Here is an 18,829-nt window from a genome sequence, read left to right on the forward strand (position 1 = left end):
TGCTGGGCAGGCTGGGAGGCAGAGACAGCTCATGGGGCTCTTCCACTGACTGCCTCCTACACCAGGCCTTCTGTGGCTGCCGAGGGTGCTCAGAGGTAGCCTGCCTTCCTCCCAGTGCCACGAGAAGTGTTTGGGTGCTGCACTGCATATACCCTATGGCATTCCACTAGGGGTAAACCAAATCACTTGCCAGACTTCTTTCCCTGTCTCCGCTGTGTCCCCGGGGTCACGGGGCTCTTCTTTGCCTGCTCACATCTGGATTTAGCTCACCACCTGCTGACCAATGCGCAGCCCGCTCCAGGCCAGAGCAGCTGCTGTCCGGAGCCTAGTCAATGAGCAATATTTGTTGCACCTCTGTGAGAGCAGATTTAGAAAGGGATAAACCTGCTGGGCAACAGCAGCTGGGAGAGAGAGGAGTGAGAACCAGCCCTGCAGACACCAAGGTCAGTGCAGAAGGAGGGCAGGAGGGGCTCCAGGTGCTGGAGCAGAAGTTCTCTGCAGCCCACAGAGAGGCCCAATGTGGAGCAGGTGGATGTGGCCTGAAGGAGGCTGCGCCCCACGGAGAGCCCCCACAGGAGCAGGATCTGGGGGGAGCTGCCACCTGTGGGGGACCCGTGTTGGAGCAGTTTGCTCCTGACGGACGGATCCCATGGTATGGAGCCGTGTGGGAGCAGTTCTTGAAGAGCTGCTGCCTGTGGGAAGTCCAGGCAGGATCAGTTTGGGAAGGATGGCATCCTGTGGGAGGGACCCCATGCTGGAGTATGGGCAGAGAGTGACCGTGAAGGAGTGGCAGAGGCGAAGCATCATGGACTGACCACAGCCCTCATTCCTCATTCCCCTGTGCTGCTGGGGGGATAAGGAATAAGATGGTGGATAGGGAGGAAGGTGTTCTTAGTTTGCTTGCAGTTTTTAACTATTCTAGACTGTTAGTAACAGTCAATAAATTATCTCTCTCCCTACACTGAGCCTGCTTTGCCCAGGACTGTAGCTGAGTGCTCTGCCTGTCCCTTAATTCAACCCTGGAGCGTTTTCCCATTTTATTTTCTCCATTTGTTCCTCTGAGGAGAGGGAGTGAAAGAGCGGCATGGCAGATTTCAGCCGTCCATCAGTGTGAAACCACCACACCTTTCAGCTCTTTTATTGGCTCCAGCTATGAAAGGAGAGGAAAAAAATCAGTCAGTGAATTGAGAAGATTCTGTTTTATTACAGAAAAGCAAAGAGAGAGGCAGTGCTGACATACAGGTAGAGAAAAAACGTGTAGAGCAGTATCATTCCTGAATGGACACTATATAAATCAAAAACATTTTTCTAAGAAACTAATGAATGTAAATGACAGTGAAGATAAAAGTAACACGAATAATAATGAAACAGGTATTCAGGAAATCACTTCTGAAGAAAGGGAGGAAATTTATCAATATTTAGAAACATCCGTGAAGCTACTTTTCTAACAGCACCCCTGAGCTCCTTGTTCCTCATGATGTAGATGAGGGGGTTCAATGCTGGAGGCACCACTGAGTACAGAACTGCCACCACCAGATCTAGGGATGGGGAAGAGATGAAGGGAGGCTTCAGGTAGCCAAATATGACAGTGCTGATAAACAGGGAGACCACAAAAAAGTGAGGGAGGCACGTGGAAAAGGCTTTGAGCTGGCCCCGCTCAGAAGGCATCCTCAGCACAGCCCTGAAGATCTGCACATCAGACACCACATTGAAAACAAAACATCCAAACCCCAATAATGAACTTAACATGAGAAGTCCAACTTCTCTGAGGTAGGAGTCTGAGCAGGAGAGCTTGAGGATCTGTGGGGTTTCACAAAAGAACTGGCCCACAGCATTGCCTTGGCAGAGGGGCAGGGAAAATGTATTGGCTGTGTGCAACAGAGCATAGAGAACCCCACTGCCCCAGGCAGCTGCTGCCATCTGGGCACAAGCTCTGCTGCCCAGGAGGCTCCTGTAGTGCAGGGGCTTGCAGATGGCAACGTAGCGGTCATAGGACATGATTGTAAGAACAGAATACTCTGCAGCAAAGAAGAATAGAAAAAGAAAAAGACCTGGGCAGCACATCCTGTGTAGGAAATGACCCTGGTGTCCCAGAGGGAATTGTCCATGGCTTTGGGGAGAGTGGTGGAGATGCAGCCCAGGTCGAGGAGGGCGAGGTTGAGGAGGAAGAAGTACATGGGGGTGTGGAGGCAGTGGTTGCAGGCCACGGCAGTGAGAATGAGTCCGTTGCCCAGGAGGGCAGCCAGGTAGATGCCCAGGAAGAGCGCGAAGTGCAGGAGCTGCAGCTCCCGCTTGTCTGCAAACGCCAGGAGGAGGAACTCGGTGATGGAGCTCCTGTTGGACATCTAATCCTCCTGGACAAAGGGAACTACAGAAGGAAGAAAAGACAGTGATAATTAGGAGAGACATCTCTGGGGAAAACCTACTCCAGTTCTCATCAAAGCCCCCCTACAGTTACTTTCCCCTTCCTGAGGCTTTGCTTGAGCTCTGGTTGGTGATGGCTGAGGGTGTCTCGGGGAGCAGGGGTCTCTGCTGTGGGCACTGAAGGAGTCAGGCCACCCTTACAGCTCTAGGTAAATAAGAACCAGTTGTAATCTCTGCTTAAATCTATCTCTGACCTATGTAGCACTACCACTGTCAATACGCTTGACTGCTGAGAAGCATCTGTGTTTTTTTCCAGCTGCCTATGTCATGCTCAGAAGGATTTTTAAGGGAAGAAAACCCTGGCATTTGTAAGGTATTCCAGGTGAGATCTTGTGAGTCCCAGGAGGCAAAGGAACTGTCCTTAGTACAGTGAGGACAGCCAGGCAGTCCACCCATCCTGGTCTCAGCCAGAGGCCTCTATGGCTTGGTCTAGTTGCCCACAAGGAGCTGCCCAATTACTGCTGGCCTCCAGAAATCCCTGGACAGAGATCCAGCTTGACTCATGTTCCTGAATCCTGTGGCCTTGAGGGCAGACAGGGAGGTTCCAGACTACTCTGTGAGCACTGTCCTGCATTTCCCTGCCCACAATTCTTCTGCCTGCAGCTGGGTCTCTGTCCCCACACCTCCTGCCTGCAGGTCACAGCCCCCATCCCACCCGCCAGGTGCTCAGTTCTGCCCTGCAGACACCTCCTGGCAGCAGGGACTCTGCCCAAGGGCAGCTCGCCGGGGGCATGTCCTAGAGACCAGGTCACACAGACCCTGCTGACACTGCACGTAGCGGGTGGAGCTTTCTACTGGCTGAGGGGCAGGAAAACAACTTGCTAAGGGTGCTTGTAACCCTCCATGGGATGGCTTAGGAGTGTCAGTCTAATCTTGGAAATAATGGTAACAATTTCTATTTCCACTGAGCCAAATAAGACAAAATTGAAAGCCCAGGAGGCTCAGAAAAGCTGAGACTGAAGCTGGAATCCCTTGCCTTAACCCAGCTCTTGCAAAGTCCCCTTCGATACATGTCAGTTGTGCTGTGGAGCTGTGAGCAGGCTGCCCCAGGCAGCAGCCTCCCGCCAGCAGCAGGACCCTGCCCTGTCCTGCTGCGGGGGCTCCTTCCACCCGCAGCTTCTCCCCTGCAGCGCCCTTGGCAGCTCCCCAGGCAGGCTGAGTGCTGAGCCTGGCAGGCGGCAGAGGCCCTGCCCGGGCACACAGCCCCTGGGGCACAGCAGGGACCCTGCTCTGCACCACAGCCCTGGGCACCCGTGCTTACACCCCCAGCTTCACAGCCTGCAGCCAGCCCACGACGAGGAAGCCCTCGGGGCCTTCACACTGACCCTGCGGCTCAGAAACCCCTGCTCTGAAGCTTGTGCTTCTCCACACTGAAGAAACACTGAGTGCATCCAGCCTGATCTTCTGTGGGAAGTTCTGGGTCTGGGAAACCTCCATGATACTTACTCTGTTATGTGCTGTGAAGATTTCTCCTCCTCTGAGCTCTCAGTGTTCTCATATTCCACTCAGCCCATAACCTCTCTCTCCCTTCTCTCCCCTCTCCATGCCAGCTGCAGGCAGTGCCCCCAGCCCTGCTGCGCTGGGCAGAGGAGCTGCTCCTGGGCAGAGCTGGCTCTCTGCAGCGCTGCCCGCTTGCCACGAGCTCCCCTGGGGCCCAGGAGCCCGGCCCAGCTCAGCAGCAGAGGCCCAGCCCAAGGCCTCCCTTGCTCTGCCCCCCACCAGGCTCCCTGCCCATGGCCCTGGGGCTGCAGGGGAACCTGCTGGGAAACAGCCTGAAGGAATCCCTGGGCTTCCCTCCCTCAGATGGGCACACACATTTCTTCACACCAGGGTCATTTCTCCTTGCAGAAAACCAGTTAAGTGCAACAATCGCATCTTCTTGTCCCACTATCGGTTTGGACATGAAGTCATGGTCAGGGACTGATCTCCTTCATCCCCACTTAAGGAAGGGATTCAGCAGAGTCAGCTGAGGCATCTCATGCTGCTTGTTATTCCTGCGGCTGGAAGGTGCTCTCAGCTCCCTCCCATGCCTGCCACAGACCCACAGGACCTGGGATTCCTCTGGCCTCAGTTCACGTGTCCACAACATAGACACCTTAATGCGAATTACTGAGCTACAATAGCTCCTTAGTGGAGATGGAGGACAGGCAGGAGCTTTTCAGATGGAAATACCTGGTGAAATTTGTGGTTGATCCTCTACATTCCTTTGGGTAACTGAAATGGCAGCAGATGCCACATGTAGGACAACTGAACCTGTCCCTACTCCTTATGTGCAGGGCAGCCTGCAGAGGCTGTCAGCAGAGCAAAAGGAGTCGTGTCACAGGGAGAGCTAAACCTCTTCTGTTCTCTTTTAACTGTTCTGTTCTCTTTTAAATGTTCTCTTTTTCCTTTCTCTTCTACATGACCCTCGGCTGTAATGGCTGTTGTGTCTCAGACATCTCTACAGGGCCTCAGCTCTCACCAGCAAGGTCTCCCTGCCCTTTGTGCCTTGAGGCTGGACTCTTCCGGCCTACAACAGGTGGTGGGTGAGGATAAAATCAGTGGTTACTTTGCAAACTACACCCTTAACAGTCCATGGGACCTTAGGTCCTGCATCCAAGGGTACAGGGAGAGTGTTCTGGCCTGGAGGTACTGGTTCCTTATGATCCCAGGAAGGGATCAGACAGCAGCATTCAGATACTGTAAGGAATCGTGTAACTGCTCTTAGAGCTAAGAATATAAGGAGAGAAGACTATAGATGACCTATTGAATTTGGTGTGACTTCATTCTAGACACAGTTGTCCACTGTTAGTCTCAGCTCTCCATTAGATGTTTGCACTGACCATATGGGATTATTAAAGGGTGAGCGAGTTTTGCTGATCAGTCCTTGGCTCTCCAGTAATGAACCAGCATATATATATGGTGATCAGGGAGTCTTGGATAGTACCATATTGCCACTGGTGCACCATTTGGGTAGCTACTGGCACTTCGACCCTGAGCAACCCCACGACTGAAGGATCCTGTAAGGGGCCAGGCAAGGTAGAAAACTGTTTAATGTGCATAAATCACCATAAATCACCTCCAGCATGGCCAATTCCATCAGATACGGGCTCCCTCTCTCCCTAGTGGTCCATTTGCCTGGGTGACATGCAACATCTTCCTTGAAGGGATACCTTTCCTTTACACCTGACAGGAGTTGCCTCAAGAGTGGGAGGAGTTACTGCCAGTGTGCTTATATTAACGGGATATACACATATTCATCTCCATTCCCTCTAACTTTCTTGCATATTCATTACGTCTCTGAAGAATCATTAACATAGGCTCCCACCCCTATTCGCATGCACACCAGAAGTCCTCTGGTGGTCATCCAGCGTTCTCTGGTGGTCTTTTGATGAAAGCCAGAAGTCTTCCACACTGCTAAATTTCTGACCATTCCTTTCTTTTACAGACTTCAGTAGTCCCAGACAGTTCTTGCTGGTTCTATTATTTGTGTGTATGAAGTCTTTTCTTCCCTTATCTTTAGGGTCGTCCCATCCTCATACTCCCTGTTTCTCTCCTGTCCTTGGGGTTGATATACAACATACTTCCTGTGTTAGCTAAAACCTGCAAAATCAACATGCTTTACCTTGTTCCTTGTCTCAACAGGATAAACCTATTCCTTCCTCTTCTATATGACCCTTGACTTTAATGACTGCTGTGTCATAGGACATCTCCACAGGGCCTCAGCTCTCACCAGCAAGGTCTCCCTGCCCTTTGTGCCTTGAGGCTGGACTCTGCCGGCCTACAACAGGTGGTGGGTGAGGATAAAATCATTGATTACTTTGCAAACTACACCCTTAACAGTCCATGGGACCTTAGGTCCTGCATCCAAGGGTGCCGAGAGTGTTCTGGCCTGGAGGTACTGGTTCCTTATGATCCCCAGAAGAAAAGGAATGCCAGGTCCCTCTTTGGAGTCCATTTCTGGACTGCAATTTTCTTGACAGCAACTGAGAAGGAATACCTGAGCCCCCAGGCACTACCCTGAGCAGAATCACTTTATTGGATGGAAATGTTGTTCTGGAGACCAGCTGTGTCTACACAGGCTTACACCAACAGAAAAGGCTCAGAAGGAGAGCGTGGAAGTGGAACGAGAGCAGTTCTGGACAGACCAAACCCTGCTGCTTCCTGGCAGTGCTGCTGTGATGGGAGTCTATTCCTCTCCACTTCTACCCATGGACCTTACCCTGGAATCCCCGAACAAAGTTCTCAGAGGAAAGTTTCTTGTGATCCCTGGAAGAAAAGCATTCAGACGCTGTAAGGGATCATTTAAATGCTCTTAGAGATAATAAAGATTATAAGGAGAGAAGAGTATTGATCATCTATTGAAGTTGGTGTGATGTCTTTCAAGACACAATAATCCACTGTTAGTCTCCACTCTCCATCAGACTTTTGCAGTGGCCATATGGGACTATTAAAGGGTGAGCAAGTTTTGCTGATCACTCCTTGGCTCTCCAGTCAATCAGTCAGCTTATGGATGGGAATCAGGGAGTCTTGGTTAGTGTGATATTGCCACTGGTGCATGATTTTGGCAGAGATTGGCACTTCAACCCTCAGCAATCCCACAATAGAAGGGTCCTGTGAAAGACTCGGCAAGGTAGACAATTGTTTAAAGTCTTCCGTCTCTGAGAGAGCTATGATAAAAGCTCACTGGTACCTTTTTGGTTCCTTGGAACACCTTCTCCTGTGGTAGTCCATGCAAAGGCTGCCTGGAGTCCCAGTGGGGTGCTCTGCCAGTCATTCCCAGTTAATCTGACTTTGGCCTCCAACACAGTTAGCTCTTGGGATCCCCCTGTCACTCCAGAAATACAGGTGGGTTCTGCCCCTTTCAGGCTTGATGACATCATGGTACACTGGGCACTGGTGTCCACTAGAGCTTTGTACTCCTGTGGTCTGACATACCAGGCCATCAAATCCACAGAGCCAATAAAGCCAATTATCCCTTTCCTCCCCCTGGCTGAGGCAAGGCCTCTCTAGTCCTGGTCACAGCAATCATTACTCTGTCTGGGGAACTGCCCAGTGGAAATTAGAGCAGCAATTTTCCTGGAAGAACCCCTTTTTTCCATTGTTTTTCTTTGCATCTCATCTACTGGTGCCTCTAGGGTTAAGGTGGATTTCCCATCCCAATTGCTCATGTCCTCTGCACAGTAATACAGGTAAAACCACAGGGTGACACATGGTGTCTACCCACTATATCCTCCTCTCTTGGGCAGGGGGACATTTACACCTAATCGCTGAGATATTGGTTCATACAGTTGAGGAGGAAGATTTTTCCTTTTTTTTTCCTTTATTACTTTTCCTCTGATGGCCCTACTTTGGAGTAGTCTGTCTTTTCTTCTTCTTCCTTCCCTGTATGAGTCGGAGCTTCTTTCCTTCCTAAACAAGCTGATTTTGTCTCTCTTGTTTCTTCTCGTGTATATGTATGACTGATACAGGCACAGGCTGGTTCTCTGGCCCAGTCACAGGGATTGGCGTTGTGTAGATTGCAACTCAGTAAGCATAGGCCAAGCCCCAGCACATTGCAGTGATTTCTGTCTCTTTGGAATTGCCAGGGTGATAGCACTCCTTTTTCAAGCATTCTGCCAATTTTTTAGGATTCTGCACTTGTTCAGGGGTGAAGTTCCAAGGGACTGCAGGTGCCTGCAGTTCTAGGTGCCTGCCCATATCCTCCCACACTCCCTGCCACTCATAGCTATCCTGCCTCAGAGCAGATCTTTGTGTGGCATTCTGAAATAGTTTTCCCTAACCTTAAACAAAACCTGAAACACATTCAGGAGAAATAAGAATAGGAAAAGGCTGGTTTGAACATCCTGGGCTTTTCAAAAAATGGGAGCAAAAGCACCTGGGATGCAGCAGCTCCTCAGTGTGTCTGAACTCCTCTTCACTGCATGTCACTCACTTGGAGAATTAGGATGTGTTATACGGAGGGAATTGCAGCACATGCCAGAGCCTTCCTCCCCAAACATCACACTGGGCTCTGTGCTTTGAGAAGGCCTCAGCACCATCCCTTGGTCTTCCATACAGGAGGCAGAGTGGACAAAGAGGAAATGGCAAACGTAGCCTCAGCACGTCATGGTGAGGAAGAAGACTAGAGCAGCGCTGCAGGCAAAGAGGAGAGTGGGGAGAACAGACTGGGACAGACAGGCATGGTCCTCAAAGCTCCTGCAGACTCCCCACAAACCATGTGTGTGAGCCTTCAGAGGAGGAGGAGCCCATGGAAGAGGCTGAGGTGGAGGCGCAGCCTGCCCCTTGCAGCTGGGCTGCCAGATCTGCCTGCGGGAGACCACTTGTGTCTTTGTGTCCACAATGAAGGAGGAATCCATCCTGATTTAAGATCTACACTGGGTTCTCTCTCAGAACTTGACCAAGTCTCTCATTACAGGAGACCTGATGCATGCTGAAGGCAGGACTGCCACCCCTGACTGTACTGCACACAGATGCATGTGGTCATGTGTCAGCTGGACCATGTCAAGTGGGCTGCAGGGAAAGACAAGAGTGAGCCTGTGAAGTGCTGGGTGTCGGGCTGGGCCCCGAAACCTCATCTATTTCCATGTGCTGAAAAGCTGCTGGACTACAACATGCATTCTGCAAGAGGAGTGTCAAGAGACAATTCAGTGCAAAAGAACATTTAATGCAAAGGAAATGGGCCACAATGGTGTGGTTCATATCTACCTTCCTAATTAAAGACCTGTGTAGGTTATCAATATTATATTTATCACAGATCAAAACCACAGCACCATAGGAGCTACATCCCTGACCTTTTTTTTTCCTGTTTGTAAGTTCCAGATCCTGATGAACAAGGGCCTAGGTTGGCCCATCTGGCAGCTGTGCACAGACGCTGTCTCCAAGAACCCACAGAAAACATCAGGAATGTTTGCACCCAGCAGTATCCCATTTCCTGTGGCTCTCAGAGTGATTAAAGGCCCCCAGAGTGACACGGGGTCATTGAACTCAACTTATTCCAATGGCTTCCATAAGACTTTATCCAATTCTTCAGCCTGACTGCAGGTGTTTACCTCCAACCACGCTGTCACCCTGACTGGCTCTCCTCTGACCCTCACCCACAAGGGCTCCCCCAGTCTGCTGCCCATCCTACAGAGGAGCCCCATGCACCTAGTGTCCTGGTTTCAGGTAGGACAGAGTTAATTTTCCTCCTAGTAGCTGGCAGGGTGCTATGTTTTGGATTAGAATGAGAAGAGCGCTGATAACATGCTGATGTTTTAATTGTTGTAGAGCAGTGCTTACACCAAGCCAAGGACTTTTCAGCTTCTCGCTCTGTCCTGCTAGCGAGCAGGCTAGGGATGCAGCAGGAGCTGGGAGGGGACAGACCCAGGACAGCTGACCCAAACTGGCCAAAGGGGTATTCCATACCATCTGACGTCATGCTGAACAATGAATATGGGGGGGTGGCTAGCCGGGGTGGGGGGGGCTGGCTGCTCGGGGATAGGCTGGGCATCGGTCAACGGGTGATGAGCAATTGCATTGTGCATCACTTATTTCGTACACATTATTACTATTATACTATTATTATTATTATTATTATTATTATTATTATTATTGTTATTCTTTTCCCTGTCTTAATAAACTGTCGTTATCTCAACTCACAGACTTCACTTTCCCGTTTCTCTCCCCCATCCCGGAGAGGGAGGGGGGAGGGTGAGCGAACGGCTGTGTGGTGTTTGGCTGCCAGCCGGGCTAAACCACAACACCTAGACAGCTCAATCACTGTATGGGCACCCCTCTGTTGATTGTATCATCCATATGGCATATGACTCCATTTGGTCTTTTGAATAGCCAAACCTCAGTACCTAAAGGCTTCCCTGAATGTAGGGACACATTTAGTGGTCCTAAATGTGTGCATTTGCTGTTATTTTAGTCAGCCAAAGGCCAAGACCTCAGAAGGTAAATGCATGGACTAGAAGAATGATGAACCACCCACTGTAGGAGAAGTTCAGGCTCAAGACCATCTAAGGAACCTGAAGGTGCACAAGTCAGTTGGACCTTATGATATATTTCCACAGGTCCTGATGGAATTAGCTGATGTAGTTGCTAAACCACTTTCTGTCATATTTGAGAAGTTGTGGCAGTCTGGTGAAATTCCCACTGACTGGAAGAGGGGAAACATAGCTCCCATTTTTAAAAAGGGATAAAAAGGAAGACGCAGGATACTACAGGCCACTTGGTCTCACCTCTGTGCCTGACAAGATCATGGAGCAGATCCTCTTGGAAATTATGCGAAGGCACGTGGAAAATAAGGAGGTGATTGGTGACTGCCAACATGGCTTCACTAGGGGCAAACTGTTCCACAAATCTGGTGGCCTTCTATGATGGAGTTAGAGCATTGGTGGATAGGAGAAGAGCAAGTTACATCATCTACCTGGACTTGTGTAAAGCATTTGACACTGTCCCCCATGATATCCTTGTCTCTAAATTGGAGAGACATGGATTTGATGAATGGGCCAATTTAGTGGGTAAAGAATTCGCTGGATGGTCACATGCAAAAAGTTGTGGTCAATGGCACAATGTCCAGGTGGAGATTAGTAATGAGTGGTGTTCCTCAGGGATCAGTAGTGGGACCAGCACTATTTAATGTCTTTGTCTGTGACATGGACAGTGAGATTGAGTGCACCCTCAGCAAGTTTGCCAATGACACCAAGCAGTGTGGTGCAGTTGACACACTAGAGGGAAGGGATGCCATCCAGAGGGACCTGGACGGGCTTGAGAGGTGGGCCTGTGCGAACATTATGAGGTTGAACAAGGCCAAGTGCAAGGTCCTGCATCTGGGCTGGGGAAATCCCAAGCACAAATAGAGGCTGGGCAGAGAATGGATTGAAAGCAGCTCTGATGAGAAGTACCTGGGGGTGTTGGTTGATGAGAAGCTCGACATGAGCCAGCGGTGTGTGCTTGAAGCCCTGGAAGCCAAGCATATCCTGGGCTGCATCAGAAGCAGTGTGGCCAGCAGGTGGAAGGAGGTGATTCTCCCCCTCTACTGTGTTTTCCTGAGACTCCACCTGGACCACTGTGTTCAGCTCTGGGACCCCCAGCACAATAAGAACATAGAAGTAGTAGAATGAGTCCAGAGGAGGACAACAAAGATGATCAGAGGGCTGACGGCCATCTCCTATGAAGACAGGCTGAGCAAGTTGGGGTTGTTCACTTTGGAGAAGAGACGGCTCTAGGGAGACCTTATACTGGCCTTCCAGTACCTAAAGAGGGCCTACAGGAAAGTTGGGGAGGGACTCTTTGTCAGGGAGTGTACTGATAGGACCAGGACTAATGGCTTTACACTAAAAGAGGGTAGGTTTGGATTAGATATAATGAAGAAATTCTTTCCTATGAGGGTCGTGAGGCACTGCAACAGGTAGCCCAGAGAAGTTGTGGATGCCCCATGCCTGGAAGTGTTCAAGGCCAGGCTGGATGGAGCTTTGAGCAACCTGATCTAGTGGATGGTGTCCCTGCCTGGGACAGGGGTGGTGGTGGAACTAGATGATCTCTACGGTCCCTTCCAACCTAAGCCATTCTGTGATGCTCTGATTCCCCAACAACCTCCAAAGGCCTGCCCACAAGTGCTGCCCTTTCCCTCAAGATTCCTCCATTAGAGCCTCCAGATACCTGCACCTACCTTGGACCATCTCTGGCCGCTCACATGTCACCAGGTGGTTGCATCAAATTCCAGGCTTCCATCTCCATTAATCATGATAGGAAAGGACACGAAGAGCTGACAAGCAGGTACCCACGTTGTTGGGGGACAGCTGGACCAGATGATCTTGGAGGTCCTTAATGATTCTTTGATTCTCTGAATCTATGTTGTGCACACCTGAACTCAGGCAGAGGAATCCCAGCTCCTGTGGGTCAGGGGCAGGCATGGGAGGGAGCTGAATCATTTGCTAGGCCCAGGACTATAAACCTATAGTGTGAAGTTTTGATTGAGCCAGCTGAACCACTTTCCTAAGCACAGGTGTACAGATGATTAACTGCAGAGGGACCTGGACAGGTTGGATAGATGGGTAGAGGCCAATGGGATGAGGTTCACCATGGCTAGGTGCCGCGTCCTGCCCTTTGCTCACAATAACCACATGCAATGCTACAGGCTTGGGGCAGAGTAGCTCGAAAGTTGTGCAGAGGAAAGGAATCTGGGGGTGTTGGTCGAAGCTTGCCTGAACATGAGCCGGCAGTGTGCCCAGGTGGCCAAGAAGGCCAGTGGCATCCTGGCTTGTATCAGGAGTAGTGTAGCCAGCAGGACCAGGGAGAGGATCATCACTTCTCACCAGCAGTGTATTTTCTCCTGTTGGAAATAAGTGTTCAGTATGGGAATCACCTCTCCTTGTCCCATCAGTATGCAGGACACCAAGAGATGGACAGTGAGGGAATCTCCTCTATCCCTGCAGAGGGAAGGGATGCAGATGAGTCAATTGAAGCATCTCATCCTGCATTTCTAGTCTTGAGGTAGCTGGGTGCTCAGATCCCTCCTGCCATTCCGCATACCCACAGATGCTGGATTCCTCTTGTCTCCGTTGAGGTGTCCATGATCGGGACTTGCAATCAGGAAAAATAAGGACAGGGATGTAGTGTATGGTGCTGCTTTTTTGATCTCTGAAGAATATAATATTGATAACACACACAGATCTTTAGGAAGGCAGATATGAACTACACCGTTGTGGCCCAATCAATGTGCATTAAAAGTTCTTCTGCACTGCATTGTGTCTTAATACTCCTCTTCCCAAATGCATGTTGTAGTCCAGCAGCTTTTCAGCACATGGAAAGAGATGAGATTTCAGAGACAGACCTATACCCAGCGCTGTACAGGCTCATTCTTGTCTTTCCCTGCAGCACACTTGACATGGTCCAGCTGACACGGGACCACGTGCATCTGTGTGCAGTACAATCAGGGGCATTAGTCCTGCCTTCAGCAGTTCACAAGTCTCCTGAAATGAGAGACTTTAGATCCTTAATCAAGATGGGTTCCTCCTTCATTGTGGACACAAAGACACAAGTGGTCTCCTGCAGGCAGATGTGGCAGCCCGGCTGCAAGGGGCAGGCTGCCCCTCCACCTCAGCCTCTTCCATGGGCTCCACCTCCTCTGAAGGCCCAAAGCCATGGGCCACGGGAAGGCTGTGGCAGCCTAGAGGAGAGCACGGCATCCATCCTAGACCATTCTCCCCACACTCCTTTTGTCTGCAGTGCTGCCCTACTCCTCTCCCTCACCATGACGTGCTGAGGGTATGTTTGCTTTTCCCTCATGTACCACCTCTGCCTCCTGCATGGCAGACAGGGGGATGGTGCTGAGGCCCTGGCATGTACTCCAATTTACTCCGTATAACACATCCTTCTTTCACAAGTGAGTGACATGCAGTGAAGAGGAGTTCAGGCACACCGAGGGGCTGTAGTATCCCAGGTGTCTTCACTCCCGTCCTTTGAAAAATCCCAGCCCCAGGAAAAGCCTCAAACCCCACCTTCCCAGGAGGGCCCCCAACAGCAGAAGAATGTTGGTAAAGGGGGGCAGCGGTGACTTCTCCAGCACTCCACTTCCTATATTCCATGGCCTTTGCCACCATTTGGAGATGTCACAGACACAGATTTCTAGGTTGGAAGAGACCTCAAGATCATCGAGTCCAACCTCCGACCTAACACTAAGTACTCCACTAAACCATATCGCTAAGCTCTACATCTAAACGTCTTTTAAAGACCTCCAGGGATGGCGACTCCACCACCTCCCTGGGCAGCCCGTTCCAATGCTTAATAACCCTTTCGGTAAAGAAGTACTTCCTAACATCCAACCTAAAACTCCCCTGTCGCAACTTTCGCCCATTCCCCCTCGTCCTGTCACCAGGCACGTGGGAGAACAGACCAACCCCCACCTCACTACAGCTTCCTTTAAGGTAACTGTAGAGAGCGATAAGGTCGCCCCTGAGCCTCCTCTTCTCCAGGCTGAACAAGCCCAGCTCCCTCAGCCGCTCCTCGTAAGACTTGTTCTCCAGACCCCTCACCAGCTTCGTCGCCCTTCTCTGGACTCGCTCGAGCACGTCCATGTCCTTCCTGTAGCGAGGGGCCCAAAACTGAACACAGTACTCGAGGTGCGGCCTCACCAGAGCCGAGTACAGCGGGACAATCACCTCCCTAGACCTGCTGGCCACACTGCTTCTTATACAGGCCAGGATGCTGTTGGCCTTCTTGGCCACCTGAGCACACTGCTGGCTCATATTCAGCCGACTATCAACCAATACTCCCAGGTCCTTCTCGGCCAGGCAGCTTTCCAACCACTCATCTCCCAGCCTGTAGCTCTGCTTGGGGTTGTTGCGCCCCAGGTGCAGGACCCGGCACTTGGCCTTGTTGAACTTCATACAGTTGACCTCAGCCCATCGCTCCAGCCTATCCAGATCCTCCTGCAGAGCCTTCCTGCCCTCGAGCAGATCGACACACGCACTTAGCTTGGTGTCATCTGCAAACTTACTGGGGGTGCACTGGACGCCCTCATCCAGATCATCGATAAAGATATTAAAGAGGACCGGCCCCAGTACCGAGCCCTGGGGGACACCACTTGTGACCAGCCTCCAACCAGATTTGACTCCATTCACCACAACTCTCTGGGCCCGGCTATCCAGCCAGTTTCTAACCCAGCGAAGCGTACGCCAGTCCAAGCCCCGAGCAGCCAGTTTCTTGAGGAGAATGTTGTGGGGAACGGTGTCAAAAGCCTTACTGAGGTCAAGGTAAACCACATCCACAGCCCTTCCCTCATCCACCAAGCGCGTCACTTTGTCATAGAAGGAGATCAGGTTCGTCAAGCAGGACCTGCCTTTCATAAACCCATGCTGACTGGGCCTGATCGCCTGCTTGCCCTGCAAGTGCCGCGTGATGAGCCTCAAGATAATCTGCTCCATGAGCTTTCCTGGCACTGAGGTCAAACTGACAGGCCTATAGTTCCCCGGGTCTGCCCTCCGGCCCTTCTTATAGATGGGCGTCACATTGGCTAGCCGCCAGTCAACTGGGACCTCCCCCGATAGCCAGGACTGACGATAAATGATGGAAAGCGGCTCGGCCAGCTCCTCCGCCAGTTCTTTCAGTACCCTCGGGTGCATCCCATCCGGCCCCATCGCCTTGCGCACATCCAAGCTCCTTAGCAGGTCGCCAACCATTTCCTCATGAATAGCAAAGGCCACATCCTGCTCCCCATCCCCTTCCGCCAGCTCAGGGTACTGGGTATCCAGAGAACAACCGGTATTGCCGCTAAAGACTGAGGCAAAGGCGGCATTAAGCACCTCAGCCTTTTCTTCATCCTTAGTAACTAGGTTTCCCCTCGCATCCAGTAAAGGATGGAGATTCTCCTTAGTCCTCCATTTCGCGTTGATATATTTGTAAAAGGATTTTTTGTTGTCTTTAACGGCAGTAGCCAGGTTGAGCTCCAGATGAGCCTTGGCCTTTCTAATTTTCTCCCTGCACAGCCTCGCTACATCCTTGTAGTCCTCCTCAGCGGCCCGCCCTTTTTTCCAAAGATTATAAACCCTCTTTTTTCTGCTAAGCACAAGCCGCAACTCTCTGTTGAGCCAGGCCGGTCTTCTTCCACGCCGGCTCGTCTTTGGGCACGTGGGGACGGACCGCTCCTGTGCCGTTAAGATTTCCTTCTTGAGGAGCGCCCAGCCTTCCTGGACTCCTCTGCCCTTCAGAACCGCCTCCCAAGGGACTCGGCCAACCAGCGTCCTGAGCAGCTCAAAGTCAGCCCTCCGGAAGTCCAAGACAGCAGTTTTACTGGTCCCCTTCCTGGCTTCGCCAAGAATAGAGAACTCTACCATTTCGTGGTCACTCTGTCCAAGACAGTTTCCGACCACCACATCTCCCACCAGTCCTTCTCTGTTTGTGAAGAGAAGGTCTAGCGGGGCACCACCTCTGGTGGGTTCACTGACCAGCTGCGTCAGGAAGCTATCTCCCACGCTCTCCAGAAACCTCCTAGACTGCTTTCTCCTTGCCGTGTTGTGTTTCCAGGATATATCCGGGAAGTTGAAGTCCCCCACAAGGAGTGGGGGAACAGTCCTTGATCTGTTCCTGATCCTGAAAAGAACTGGGCAGAAGGGAGGTGACTGTTTCTCAGGACAAAAAGGGAAATCTCTCTTCACTCTCCCGAGCTGTGCCGTCTCCATGCTGCTGACCTCATAAGCCTTCAAATGACACGTGCTGATGTCACAGGGGGATGCACTGCATCACCAGGATATCTTCACTGGAGCAGCGGCAGTGCCGGCACTTCCCTGCAAGGCCTGGTCCCTGCTGGGCGCTGCTTGGGTGCTCCCCACCGCTGTCCTTCTGTGGCCAGGAGTGGGGTCAGCAGACAGCAAGGTTGCACTGGGCAACCCTCGCTGACAGGCGGAGGAGCAGGGGCACCTTGCAGAGGAGCTGTGGTTGAGGAGCCAGGGCGGGCATCCCTTGTCTTGAGCTGAGGGCCAGCAGCAAGCGAGATGGAGGGCTGCTGGAGGGTGACCATCACCTCTGAACTGACTTCCATGTTCCCAGTGCTCCTGTAGCTCTCCCCCAAAGGTAAGCATATCAGGAGCCCCTTCCCAAGGGGTGTCCCAGGGGCTGTCAGCTGTCCAAAGCTGCAGGTCCTGGGCTTTGGGGTGAAGATGACCATGGCTGGTATCTGCTGTGAGAGCTCAGCCTGTGTCCCTCTGGGCTCAGGGGACAATGCGGCACTCAGGATTCCTGGGTCCTGGCTGTCCTGAGCCCCAGGAATCCTCTGGGCATGGCTCAGACTTCTCGTGATGGGGACAATCCAGGGCCAGGTTTCCCTGGGAGCTGGTGCCTCTTTGGGATCTGGCTCTGGCAGGAAAGACATAGAATCATAGAATCATAGAATCATAGAATCATAGAATCATAGAATCATAGAATCATAGAATGGCCTGGGTTGAAAAGGACCTTAAAGGTCATCTAGTTTCAACACCCCTGCTCTGAGCAGGTTTGCCAAAAAGTAGAGCAGGCTGCTCAGAGCTGCATCCAGCCTGGCCTTGAATGCCTCCATGGATGGGGCATCCACAACCTCTCTGGGCAACCTGTTCCAGTGCCTCACCACCTTCTGAGTGAAAAACGTTCTCCTAATTTCTAATCTAAATCTCCCGTCTTAGTTTAAAACCATTCCCCCTTGTCCCATCACTTCCAACACATATTGTAAGGAATGGTCCAGCAATTTGTGTCACTAAGGGATTTGAAGGATTAACATTGAGGCCTGGGTTTAGGCGGTAAGAGAACAAATGGATTTTTTAGAGAAAAACTGCTGACTCTGCACGGGACGTGCAGTAGCTTCTGACATCCCGCCAAGAGACTACCAAATAAGGAGGAAGACCATGAGCCTTCAGCCCGAGCGACCCCCGAGAGACCACCAGAGACTGATGTGCAGGCGCCCCTGAGAGGACTTCAGATTTGGGAAACCAATTATAATAACCCTGCCTCTTCTAGAAGTAGTAATGAATATGTATTAGCCTAGGAGCATAAAAATCAGCCGTCTTATGTAACGGGCGTGCGTCTTGGTGGAGCAGAAACTCCCAGCACTGTTTGCTTGCCTCTATTCATTTAATAAATTGTAAACTTTGATTGCAGTCCTATCTGGGACTCAGTCATTTATAACACATATAAACTGGCATTCCCCCTCCTGTTTCTATGCTCCCTTCAAGTACTGGAAGGCCGCAATGAGGTCTCGTCAGAGCCTTCTCTTCTCCAAGCTAAACAAGCCAAGTTCCCTCAACCTTCCTGCATAGGAGAGGTGCTCCAGCCCTCTGATCAACTTAGTGGCCCTCCTCTGGACCCGTTCCAAGAGCTCCACATCATTCTTGTGCTGGGGGCCCCAGGCCTGCACGCAGTATTCCAGGTGGGGTCTCAAAAGAGCAGAGTAGAGGGGGACAATCACCTCCCTCTCCCTGCTAGCCACTTTTCTAACCCTGTCCGGTTTCTCATGCATTTGACATCACAAAGAAAATTTGGTGTCTTCTTCCTAGGGAGGAATAACACCAAGCACCTGTACAGGCTGAGTAGAGGGGCAGGATCACCTCCCTTGGCCTGCTGGCAACAACACTCTTCCGAATGCACCCCAGGATCCCGTCGGCCTTCTTGGCCACAAGGGCACACTGCTGACTCATGCTCAGCCTGCTGTCCACCAGGACACCCAGGTCTCTCTCTGCAGAGCTGCTCTCCAGCAGGTCATTCCCAGCCTGTACTGGTACTGGGGGTTATTCTGCCCTAGGAAGGAGACAGGACCCTGCACTTGCCCTTGCTGAACTTCATGGGGTTCCTCTCAGCCTATCTCTCCAGCCTGTTGAGGTCCCTCTGAATGGCAGCACAGCCCTCTGGGGTATCAGCCACTAATCCCAGCTATGTGTCATCAGTAAAGTTGCTGAGGGTGCACTCTGTTACA

Source organism: Cygnus atratus, chromosome 34, assembly GCF_013377495.2.
Source record: "Cygnus atratus isolate AKBS03 ecotype Queensland, Australia chromosome 34, CAtr_DNAZoo_HiC_assembly, whole genome shotgun sequence".
NCBI lineage: Eukaryota > Metazoa > Chordata > Aves > Anseriformes > Anatidae > Cygnus > Cygnus atratus.